Source organism: Zonotrichia albicollis, chromosome Z (genome assembly GCF_047830755.1).
Source record: "Zonotrichia albicollis isolate bZonAlb1 chromosome Z, bZonAlb1.hap1, whole genome shotgun sequence".
Lineage (NCBI taxonomy): Eukaryota > Metazoa > Chordata > Aves > Passeriformes > Passerellidae > Zonotrichia > Zonotrichia albicollis.
The window spans coordinates 59,321,161-59,332,838 of record NC_133860.1 but is presented as its reverse complement, the minus strand read 5'-3'; the positions used below and the strand labels follow the sequence as shown (position 1 = coordinate 59,332,838).

The 11,678-nt window shown below is 36.2% G+C and overlaps 1 protein-coding gene across 2 annotated transcripts in view; it reads left to right on the top strand.

Annotated features, from left to right (window-relative positions):
- The first annotated feature begins 951 nt into the window (after window positions 1-951).
- Window positions 952-11,678, top strand: part of SHC3 (SHC adaptor protein 3) — a 76,146-nt gene continuing 65,419 nt past the window's right edge. The window contains exon 1 of one of the 2 annotated variants that reach the window (XM_026792901.2): window positions 952-972. The gene's annotated coding sequence lies outside the window, so the exon portion shown is untranslated. Of the gene's footprint in view, window positions 973-1,631; window positions 1,760-11,678 lie in introns of those variants that run through there. The other variant, XM_074533664.1, reaches the window with a different exon arrangement.

Genomic DNA, 11,678 nt, shown 5'->3' with positions numbered 1-11,678 from the left:
ACCAAAGCCAATTACTACAAATTAGCAACAACAAATGACAGCCTTTAATTAACTTGAAGCTATATGCCCTTATTTAAGCCTTCAATCCAATATCTGGAAAAGTGGAAAAAATTAACCTTCAGGGTGTTCAATATTGTACTTTCTCAAACGGTACAACTAAAATGGAGACGCTGGACTGAATGTAGGAATTAGGAATGTGGCAGTTTTAACATTGTCATAGAACTAGTTTGCCAATGCAGTCAGCTCCTTCCTGAAGATGTGGTGGGATGCAAGAGCAAAAAGGTTTTCCCGAATGGTATTAAGTGGTAGCAAGGCTCCTCACAAATCAGTTGAAGACTAAAAGAGTTGTTTAAAAATCCATAGTTCACCCATATTTTCGGAAGCACATATTTCTTGTGACTGCCAAAATATAGTACTTTGCCCTCCTTCCGAGTACCTTACAAAATGTGAGTTTTGTGAAGCTTCCAGGAGGTAAGTTAGGTGATAAGGCTTTAAATATGTTTAAATATGTTGCTTTTTTAAAATACAGTCAATCGTGTGATAGAGCTTTTATAAATACAACATGTTAGTTGAAGACATATGGTTTTATCAGTAGGGAATGTTTTGTATATTCCAGTTTCAACTTGTTACAGGATAAGGATGTGTTTTGCTCCAACTGTTGTTCAAGATGAAGTTTTTAAAGAGAATATAAATTGCAGTACAGTTTGTACAATCCAGCAATCAAATGTTAAACCTACTCTACTATGGCAATTCAAAGCACAAGAGAATTTAGACAGTAAGAGGATCAAATTATTTTTGCCCTTGTGTTTGCCTCACTTTTATGGTGACCAAAAGATAGAAGGGAAGAGTCTGAAGCTTAACATAAACTCAGCAGTTCTTCATGCATTTTGGTGCCGTCAGAGTTCTTCCTGCTGCATGAAGCAGATTCAAAGGAAGAAGCTGGGTATTTTGCAACAATGCAAATATAAATACGTAAGTGTACCTCAGATTTTAAAATGCAAAAATGTTTGCCTGAACCCTTGATGATTTGTTTTACATGGAAGTGCTGTTGCATTGGCTATTAGTGCTGTATATCTTCTGTGAATGAACAGAAAATGTCAGTATTTAGGGTGACATCTTTGGAAGCATTAAATGCATATGCAAGCACTTTAAAATGGCAGAATATAATTAGAGCTGTGAGTTTGACAGTAATTACTACAAAATTACAATATTTTTCACTGTGCAGAAGGCAAAACTAAATGAAATGGATGTGTTAGCATCTGGTAAGCATGAACACAGTTTCTTTGAGATGGTTGAATGTCATATTTGTGGCACTCTGAGTGAGATCTATGGCTGATTGTTCCTTACCATTCAGTTGTTGCATCTCAATCTGCCCTGTTTATAATTGGAGGATGCCTCTTTCTGCAGCTTGAAAATATGAGTGGGGAGGAGGTCAAGTTCTCTTTAGTCATTCAATCAGGAGTGCTCCAGTGCAATCACACATGCAACCATATTCTCAGGACCTATTAGTTGGAAAGGCAACTGTCTGGTACTTTCCCAGTGCAAATAATTGCCAGGGAGAGAAAAGGCTTTTTGAATGAAATTTTCCTCTGCCTTTTAATATCAGGAAAAACACAGCTTTAATTCTGTTCCTGCAGATACTCTGTGTTCTCCTGTTATACACAGAACTGAGTAGAGAATTAAGTCCCAGCTTTGGTGCCTGTATGAAATATTAGCATACTTTTCCTGGTGTGGAAAGAAGATTCATGATTTGAGACAGGTTATGTGCATAAATTCCTTCCATTCTTAGATGTCACTGAATTTCTCTCAATGGTATGCTAAAGAGTATGTACACATCATAAGGTTGAATAAGAATATGTTTGTTTTTTAGCCTATAGATTAAAATGTGCATGTACTTCCTCATTTCTCTCTGTACATTCCAGGTATCCTTTCAAGAGGTTTTAGCTGCATGGGATTTTGTTTGAGGGCAAAGTTTCTATGGTGGTTTTTTTTTTTTGTATGGTTTTTTTCGGTTTTGTGTGTGTGGGTGTTTCCTTTTTTTCTTTCTGTTTTCATGCTGTGTCTTTTACACTGTTATTATTGTGCATGGCATATGTCACTGAAATAAGAAAATGAGGATGATAGAATTAGAAGGAAGATAATGGTAATAGGATTTCAGTTTGGTTTTAAATGAATCTAGACATTTTGCTTTGCTGAATTTAAAAGCAGGTGAGAAAAAGTCCTGTAATCTTGCTCTATTTCCATATTATTAATTAATGGGCTTCACTGAACTTAACTTACTCCTTAAAAACATTGTAAATTAGAGAAGCATGCATTTACTTGGTTCTCATCTTTGTCTTAGATAATTCTACAAATCATATCCTATTCTAGGGAATAGTGAAAGTACAAGTTTCCTAAGAGAACTGAAATATTCCATTTTTAAATTGTATTACATGTAGTTTTGTAAATCAGTTTATTCATTTATGTATTACTTCATGTGCAAAAGCTTTGCTTTCTTCTCACAATATAAGTAAGAAAATATAGTACCTCTTCTGCAGTATTTGTAATAATGATTATGGTATCTGTATACATCCACAGTTCTGGTAAATGTGGTGGGCCCCTGCACAGGTTATAAACAAGGTCTGCTGAATAACTGATTGTGGAGGTCCCTCTCAGATTCTCATAGGATGCAATAAAGAAGGAGAAGTTTAATTATTTTCTTCCCCAAATGAAAGCAGTGTGTTGCATGTATGACAGATACTTTAATATGCAAGGCAAATACTTGGAGTATCTTATGTATGGGCTTCCTAGAATATCAAAATTGTTAACAAGGAAGGCTCTGCCAATAGGTTTCTGAGTGGCTATGATGGCAAGTAGAACTGAAACTGTAGGAGTAATTTTTTTAAATCTCAGGATATATGTCCTTTTGGGTTTTTAAAAATTTTTCTGAAACAAATGTTTTAATAAGTATGTATTGAAACTTAGTAATCAGAAGATAATGATATATAAAGAGATTTAAAATTCAAGTCGGTTTGAGTTTGTTGAGTTTTTTTCCCCCACATTTCCTGTGTTCTATTTTTGCAGTTGCAGCCCATGTTTCTGCCTTGATTTAGTTAACTATATTTGGCTTGGGAAATGTATCGTTACATTATGTACATTGACTGTATGGTTTCCTATGTTCATATTTTTAAGTTGTTGAAATGCAAAAGGCAATAAATGCCCTTACTTTTTCTATTACCATTTTCCAATACTTACTCTTTTATCCTGTAAAATTGTTTAACTGTGACTGTCAACACGTTCTTTGGCATAGATTTTGCTTTTTGGAGTAAAATTGATAAATAATGGTACCTTCCCAGACTTCCAGCAGAGGTTTTGGCTGTGAGAATAGAAAATTATTGAACACTGATCAAAGTATTTGGGAGCTACGGGTAATTTTACGGGTAATAAAGTAATCTAAGCCATTAGGTGGACAAGTTGCTCATTCACCTGTAGTTATAAAAATAACCCAACACTGTTGTGCTACTCTTTTAGAGTAGGTTTTACTTATTTGCTACCTAAGGAAACAAGAGGAGAAAGGAGGAGGAATTATCTGTTTAGAAAGATAATAAACAGAGAAAGAATGATGATCAAAAGGCCAGCAAGTTGCTGTGCACAGAAGTAGCTATTGAAGAGATTGAATAAGGGGAGAAAGTGTACAGCTTATTTAATGATTAGATGGGATTTGTCTGTTCTGAACAATATTCAAACGTTTGATCTGCTAAGCAGATAGCTTCAGTCTGAATACTGAACAGGCATTCACTAGATGTAATTCAGCTGCAGTAAAATCTTACCAGCCCTTTATCACTATCTTTCCATAGCCTGTAGAGAGAGTTTAGGATGACTTGGTTTCTAACTTTAGCCCCTCCACTAAGTGTCTAAAATTAGGTGGGTTGAAAATGAATTTTGGGAACATGCCACTCAGTGGAAAAATTAGCTTTGAACCTGGAAACTCCCACCTGCAATCTGCATATTAACGTGTCAGAAACATGTGCTATATATGGGCGGGATAAAAACAGTTGTACTGTTTATGGACACGTTGCATTTCTGCTGAGATTCCATAATAATACTTGAGATAGCTTTCTGTGGCTGTTTTAAACACATTGAATTCTCATTGGCATGTCTGAACTTTACAAGCAAACATTCATAGATTTCATTCATCACCTTTATTTGTTGCCGAGAAAAAGCTTATGTTGATCTACCTCTAGATATCTAGGAACTGAATTTTCACAAATACTACAAATGACAATAGTGAATTATAAAAGCCATATAATCTTAGCCAGTTTTTAAAAATTGAAATATTTATATTTCTTTTTTTTTTTTTTTAATCTATGCCAGGAACATTGAGAGAATATTCTCTTTTCCATAAAATATGCAGTAAAAAATCTGTCTCACAGGAGTATCAGCAATGCCCTTTTCCCAAGTAACTAACCTTTCCTGAGCTAAGCCCTGAAATGAACCTATCATGGATATGACCAGCATTTTATGACCTGGCCATGATAAATGGAGAATTAGTCCTGTGTTACTCTTCTATTCAGTTAATCATTTTTCAATTTTGAAACGGCAGAGGGAGATTATATTACATTCTTTATTGACATTAGGAAAGCTATTTTCTCTTGAGTAATGTCACACAGTCCTTAACATCATACAAATGTGACGTTACCTAGGAGCTCAGTAATCTTGGTTCCCAGCATTAATAGTGTTTAATTATATAATATGATTTATTGCAATGTTGATTAATTTCCTTCAAAATGTAAGGCAAATGTTTTACAACAATGGTAACCATTAGTACTACATCATTGGGACACAGGACAATTTTATGCTCTTTTGATTAATTACATCTCATGTTGTCCTGTCCTGTCCTGTAGCAATATATTTTTGTACTGGAGTTTCAGTGAAGAGGGTGACCAATGAAGAGCACAAAGAACAATCTTTGCCATTTTCAATTTCCTACTTCATGTGCTCTGCAGGGCTCTCCTTAGCTTTAATGAAGGTGGAGGAGAGGAGGAGTGACCTGCTATCCAAACTTCCATGCTGTTTCCTGAGTGTGTCTGATAGCAGTGCTTTTGAAAAGACTTTTCTCAACTCTGAGAGCTTATCCAACCTCTCTAAGTCTGGCAGTAGGATAAAACACTTTATGTTTTTCAACAAAATGCTTTATGTGTTTTCTTGAGGACTTAGCTATTTTCAAATTTACTGATTATTTCTGAATTAAATTTGTCCTATTACAACCATTAATATATATGTACAAATTTCTGTTTTAATTTTCTTCTTTTTCATGACTGCCTAGATACAATTTTCTCCCTTCGTACTGGGAGGACCTTAATTATTTTTCTCACATGCATCCATTTTTCTCGGCAGATTTCTTTCTGAAGAATTTTATATATAAAATATATATTTTTTAAAATTACATTATTTATATATTTAAATTATAGGAGTTTTAGTTTTTAAATCCCTTTTGGTTATTTTTCAGTTTCTTTTTTGGTTTGTGATAAGAAACCAATTAATTTCCCTCATTCCTGTATGGTTGAAATCTGTGGAGAGTTCTGTTTTTGTGTAAAAATAAAATGTTATTCTGATAACATTTCAAACCCCCAAATTTGTCATTAGAGAATTCTGCAGCTTTCAAGCCTTTCTGAAAGACCATTATTTTTCATTATAAATGAGAGTTAAAATCTTTTGTGCCTATGCTTGGATATAAGATTTGAAGCTGTTGCATCTGCTACTAAGAATGATGTAACTGATCTGGTATTTAAAAATGCCAGAGTGAGTAGGTAGTTGTGGGAGATGATATGAACACTTTTAGCAGGTGCCTTGCTTTCCAGTAACCATGGACCTTAATGAATGTTTATAGATACTCGAATTTTTAGCATTTATGGGTTGTTTTTTTTTCACTAGAATCTTGTTTGAGTTTCACCTTTGTATGTGGTATACAAATATTCAAGGAAATAAACAATTACATGTGAAAGTAGTTAGTTAACAGGCATATGAGGCATCAAGCCAAAGATAGAATTTGTAGTGAGTTAACATGGTACAGGAATAGCAATGCGAAGGTGGAGGAATCTATTTTGGAACAGGGAGTTGTTCTTGTGCTTTAAAAACCTTCAGGAACTTATAACAGGCTTTTTTGAGCTTCCCAGCTAAAATTGCTTTGTAGATTTTACACCTTTCAGTACTCGCTTTATTGAGATACTTTGTGTCAAAAGTTTTGTACCACAGATAGTACAAGGCATTGCATTTGTTTTGCTTCACCAATTAATGAATTCGTTTGTTGGCTACTATGAGTTTAGATTTTTAATCTGGTAGTTGTCATCTACATGTGGGAGATACATGCTGAAGAGAAAGTGAAAAGGTCTTTCTACCTTAAGGCTGATATTTGCTACTTTTACTGCACCCAAAGAAAAATATTCTATGAGAAAAAGTATTTTTGTGTCACTCTAGCATTAGTCATAAAAGCTAAAGCATTAACCAAAGGCTGCATGCTACACCTACAGTGTAGCATTTTGCTCTTCTGTGCTGGTACTGTTGGAGTCCTTTCCTCATTGCCTTGAATGCCTTGAATTCAGCACTGGATGCTGCAGTCTTCTATTGTGGTGCAGGTCACGTAGCAGTGAATGAACAAGGTTGCATGAATAATGTGTTTTTTATTCAGCGATTGGATAAAAATTAATGCCCTCAACACCTACGTATATCCAATCTCCACTGCTTCCTGTGTGCTTATTCTTCCAGAAGCTTTAATTATTTATCCTTGGAGAGAATTTGACAGTTACAAGTAGTCACGACTCAGCAGATTAACCATACAAACACCAGAACCAATCTCTATGTCAAGTACACTCGAATGTCTCATGGAATCAAATGTTGATTTTGAAGTGATGTGACTCCAAATTAAGAGGGAAAAAATTAGCATCTCTAACTGCTGCATATTTTTTAATCTAACATTGTCTTTAATTAAATTAAAGTTGGTTTAATATTCTTGCTAATTTCAAGAGGTATTCTGAAGTGTGTGATATGCTCTAAATACTGACACAGGCATTCTGCAATGGAAGTATATTTTCAGGAGAGAATTGGGGGAAGAAACATTAATTAATAAGCCAAAATATGTGCATGGTTTCCCTTCATGCAGTGTTGCATAGTGATGAGGAAAAAATGAATTACATAAGATACCTGCAGCATTTGCTACTTAATCTTTACCAAATATGTTCAAAATTAAAGCAAAACTACAGGCATAGTAGGAGTCAGTATAGCTATGTACACTAAAAGGAGAAACAGCCTTTTAGGAAATAGACTGTAACTTCTTTATACTAGCTAGAGACAGAGAAATGGAGAAAAGCATACGTGTGCACGTGTGTGTGTATGTGTGTATATATATATATATATATAATATATATATATATGTATAAAATTAAATCTATAAACATACTTGTCTCCTTGCTTTGAGTGCAAGAAGATCACCAAAGAAACAGTAAGATTATTTTTCCTGTGACTTTTTTTAATGCTAAAAATACGATGTGGCTGTATTTTAGAAGGCAATTCCAGAAAGGCCAATATTAGACCACCTTGCTGCAGCTTGTTGAATAATGCTACTGTATTATCTGACTGGACTGCATGAATCACAGCAGGTGGGAGCAAATCTGTCTGCATCATCAGACTGCATAATGTAGGAGTATGCCGAGCACTGGTAGCTACTAATGATTGATTTCAGCCTTAAGAATTACCCAGAAAAGCTATACCTAATACTGACCTTATCTCCCCATGCTAGGAACAGACTCAAATGTGTAATGTGCAGTGGTTTTCTTTTGTTACAAACAGTAAGCAACTGGGTGACTGATTACAGCAGCAATTCGCCCAGAGTTGTGACAGCCTCTCTGAAGTTTTAATAAACACTAGCTATTTTCCTTGAAAGTAACTGACTACTTTAATGAAGAATTCACCCACAGAAGACATGTTCCTTGTGTTAAACAAAAGAAGAGAGGAGACACTAACAGCAGCTTCTTTTTACCTTTTGTTGTAGGAATTGTTAACTGTTAAGCTTACTTCAAGCCAGTTGGTAAACTGCAAATTGCACAGTATCATATTTAGTTCTATTGAAATGAATGTGCAGCTGAACATCTGGACCAGTGGTTGAGGTTTGCCTAACTAGTGAGAAATCATGTGATGTGTATTCTGTCTAGGAACAATAATCATGATCATGGTGAGATGAATGTCTGAAGGATTAACTGAATTTGTTCTAATTGCTTCTGTGGCAAACTCAGATTTAAAATTTTTGAGTGCTAGCTTGAGAGTTACTAGATGAGATAACCATAATAAAAGCAAGTGTGCTGAAGTATGGTGATGTGCCGAGGTACCCTCAAGTGCCTCTTTTAAGAACATGTAATAGGTTTATCCCAGACTGCATGAAGATATGGGTGACAGGCAGCTTCAAATACTTTGTGAGATAGATTAAGGGCATTATGAACAATCTTAGGATTTCAGAGAAAGGAAAATGTGTAAAATTTCAAACTTTTATTAGAAAATCATTATTGAGTTAATGATTCTTAATCACAAATGTAAACACTGCTCTGTGACATATACAAAATCTTTTTCCTCCATTAAATGACAGCAAAACAACTCCTGCTAACCATGTGGGTTATACTGCCAGTGTCTTGACATTTATCTGTGAAGTTTTGTGTTACTGGTAATACCTCAGATAATATGTAAAGCATGTTTATTAAAAACGTTAGACTTTAAGAAATACAGGCTAATACTATGATGCCTTCCTCTCTGGAGACATCAGTATAATTTTACCTTTTCCTCTTCCTGCTTATCCCATGAGTGCATTGTTACTAACCATCTTCCAAACCTGCCCTTCTTTGTAGTTTTTGGCTGAATTTGGTCAGTGGTTTTCATTGGCTGTCAATCTAACAATGGTATCTAGACAGAGGATACTGAGCAGCTGCAGAGGTAACCAAAGAATGGAAAAGAGGCTAAAGGGTCATGAATCTCTTAGTCATGGTGTATACGTAAAGGAGGCTTTTATGGTAGGTGTTTTTTATGGTAGGAACTAATTTTAATATTCTTTGGCCAAAGTTCTATTCAAAATGAACAAATTATTGATAGTTTAGAAAATCAATATCTTTCCCAAAAAGCCACTTAACAGCTGTTAAAAAGTATTTTCATTTGGTAAAGTTCAGTTACATCTCTAGTGATGCCATGTGAATATTCTGCTGGCTTAACCCAGTGCTTATGTATCAATAGGATTATGGGCATCTGCGGTACTGAGAAGTTTCAGGTTTTTTTAATCTTGAAGTAAAAATTTAATGATAAAAAGGAAAACCTGAAACAGCCTCTTTATTTTTGGTTATCTATGCTACAGGAATTTACCTGAGCGGTGTTTCAGTCAGCCTTTTGATCTATTTGCAGTTTTCTGACTACAAGATGTTTTTTTAGGCATAATTACAGAAAGACCGGCCATATGATCCTCCCCACACTGCTGATATTTCATGTGCATCACCTTTCCTAGCAGTATATATTGCTTCTTTTCCTTAAGTGATGGAGAGATCATTTCTGCTGCAAAGGACCACCCCAAAGGTGAGCCAAGACGGTTTATCAACTGATGAAATTTTATAAATTGCTTTCTTTCATGAGCACAAAAAGCTGAAGCAGCAATAGAAATTGTGTTGCTGGTCATTACTCTGTGTTTCTGAACAGATGAGACAGGCAGGACATTTCTGCCCTTTTAGACTGTGGTCTTACTTTTCGGTGAGATACCACACTTACTTCTTGCTGGTGTAACATGGTGTTGTAGTTTAGCCCCAGCAGCTATCAAGCACTGCTTGCTTGCTCCCCCAGAAGTGGGATCAGGGAGGACTGGTAAGGCAAAAGGTAGGAAACTTGTGGACTGGGATAAAGACTCTTAAATAGGGAAGGCAAAAACTGTGCACACAAGCAAAGCAAAACAAGCAATTAATTCACTGCTTCCCATGGGCAGGCAGGTGTTCAGCCATTTCCAGAAGAGCAGGGCCCCATTAAATTTAATGCTTACTTGGGAAGACAGACCCCATCACTCCAAGCATCCCTCCCTTTTCCCTTCTGTTCCACTTTATATCCTGAGCATGATGCCACATGGTCTGGAATATCCCTTTGGTCACCTGTCCTGGCTGTGTCTCCTCCCAGCCCGTCCCCAGTCTCCTCAGCAGCATGGCCATAGGAAAAGCTCTGTGTGAGCCCTGCTCAGCAGTAGCAAAAACATCTCTCCATTATCAACCCTGTGTTCAGCACAACTCCAAAACACAGCCCCATAGTAGGCATTGTGGTGAAAATTAACTCTACCCCAGCCAAAACCAGCACATGTGACCTTGCAGAAACTTTTTTAAGTTTTTCATTCTACATATTCCATTTGTGAGTGTGATGTGCTGGGAAGTTGTGTAGCTACCTGGAGATGCTATTGCTCTAGAGAGAATTAATGTGCTCTGTAGAAAAGAAGAGTTCCTTCCAGTTTTGTTTGCATCTTGGACAGCAGAGGGCAGGTGTTAGTTTTGTGTGACTGAAAGCTTGTGTGGAATGGTTGTGTGTGCACATTTCCATCTGCATACTAGAAAGGGTTAGGAAGATGTAGTATAGAGCAATGAAATAGAGATTGTGCTTTTTTGTGTATATAGGAAGTGGTTTTTTTTAGAATATTATTTTGCTTTTTCCTAAAAAAACCCCAACTATTATTTTGGCCAAAAAAAGGTAAACACAAAATTAAAATGGTGTTGGCAAGGTAAGAAAGAGTATCAGTCCAGGAACATTACCATTTTTGCATCACTATATTGAAACCTCCTAATATCCTCCTGTTCGGTCACATGACTCTCATCATGGTGGTCTGTATATGTATTCCATTACAGAATACATATGTATTCTGGTACAAAATTTTATGTAGCAGACTTACTTTTACCTTAATTGTTGAGTTTTCAATTTAATTGCAGTTAAAGATTTTTTTGCTTCATGAAGTCCTCATGCTTTTAGCTAAACAACAGATTTCTTCTGGTTTAGATATTCCACTCAAGCATATGTTGGTAAGGTGCTGTTCAAAAGCAGGCTTAGTATTTGCACACTGTTGGGCGCAAAGCTGTGTTTTTACTGGTAAAGTTTCTTGCACTTGGTTAGAGGAGCAGTTTTAGTAGGACAAAGCATTGCTGTGACACTGTCTTGGTAGTCCTAGTCAGATAAAGTGATGCTAGTTTTCAAAATAAAGTCTTAGTTTATGGATAATTGCAGTTCATTGTGGTCAGTAACAACTGTTAGAATAGATGTGTAACATGTTGCTTCAGTGGCACATGATGATTTCATAGCAGTATGGATCCTTACTCTTCCATATCCTGGTCAAAGTGAATAATAACAGCAGACAATGAACATCTATGCCATGCTAAAGTTGACTGTAATGGCAGAGTGCAGTCAGTCCCAGATGTGCTGCTGCTTAAGCTTGAGCTAACAGGCAACAACAGCACTACTGTTGCCACTGGGTAGTAAGGCTGTTCTCTATGCACTCGGTAGGATTTTTCCTTCTGCTTTACTTACTGTTACAGCATACCTCAGGCTGCCTTGTGGCTTCAGCATCCCTTTTTCCTCTCTGTTCTGGAGCTGTGAGCTGTGTTTGTCTCTGCCAATGGCATTTCTCATCTACCTCTTCATCCTGGCACCAG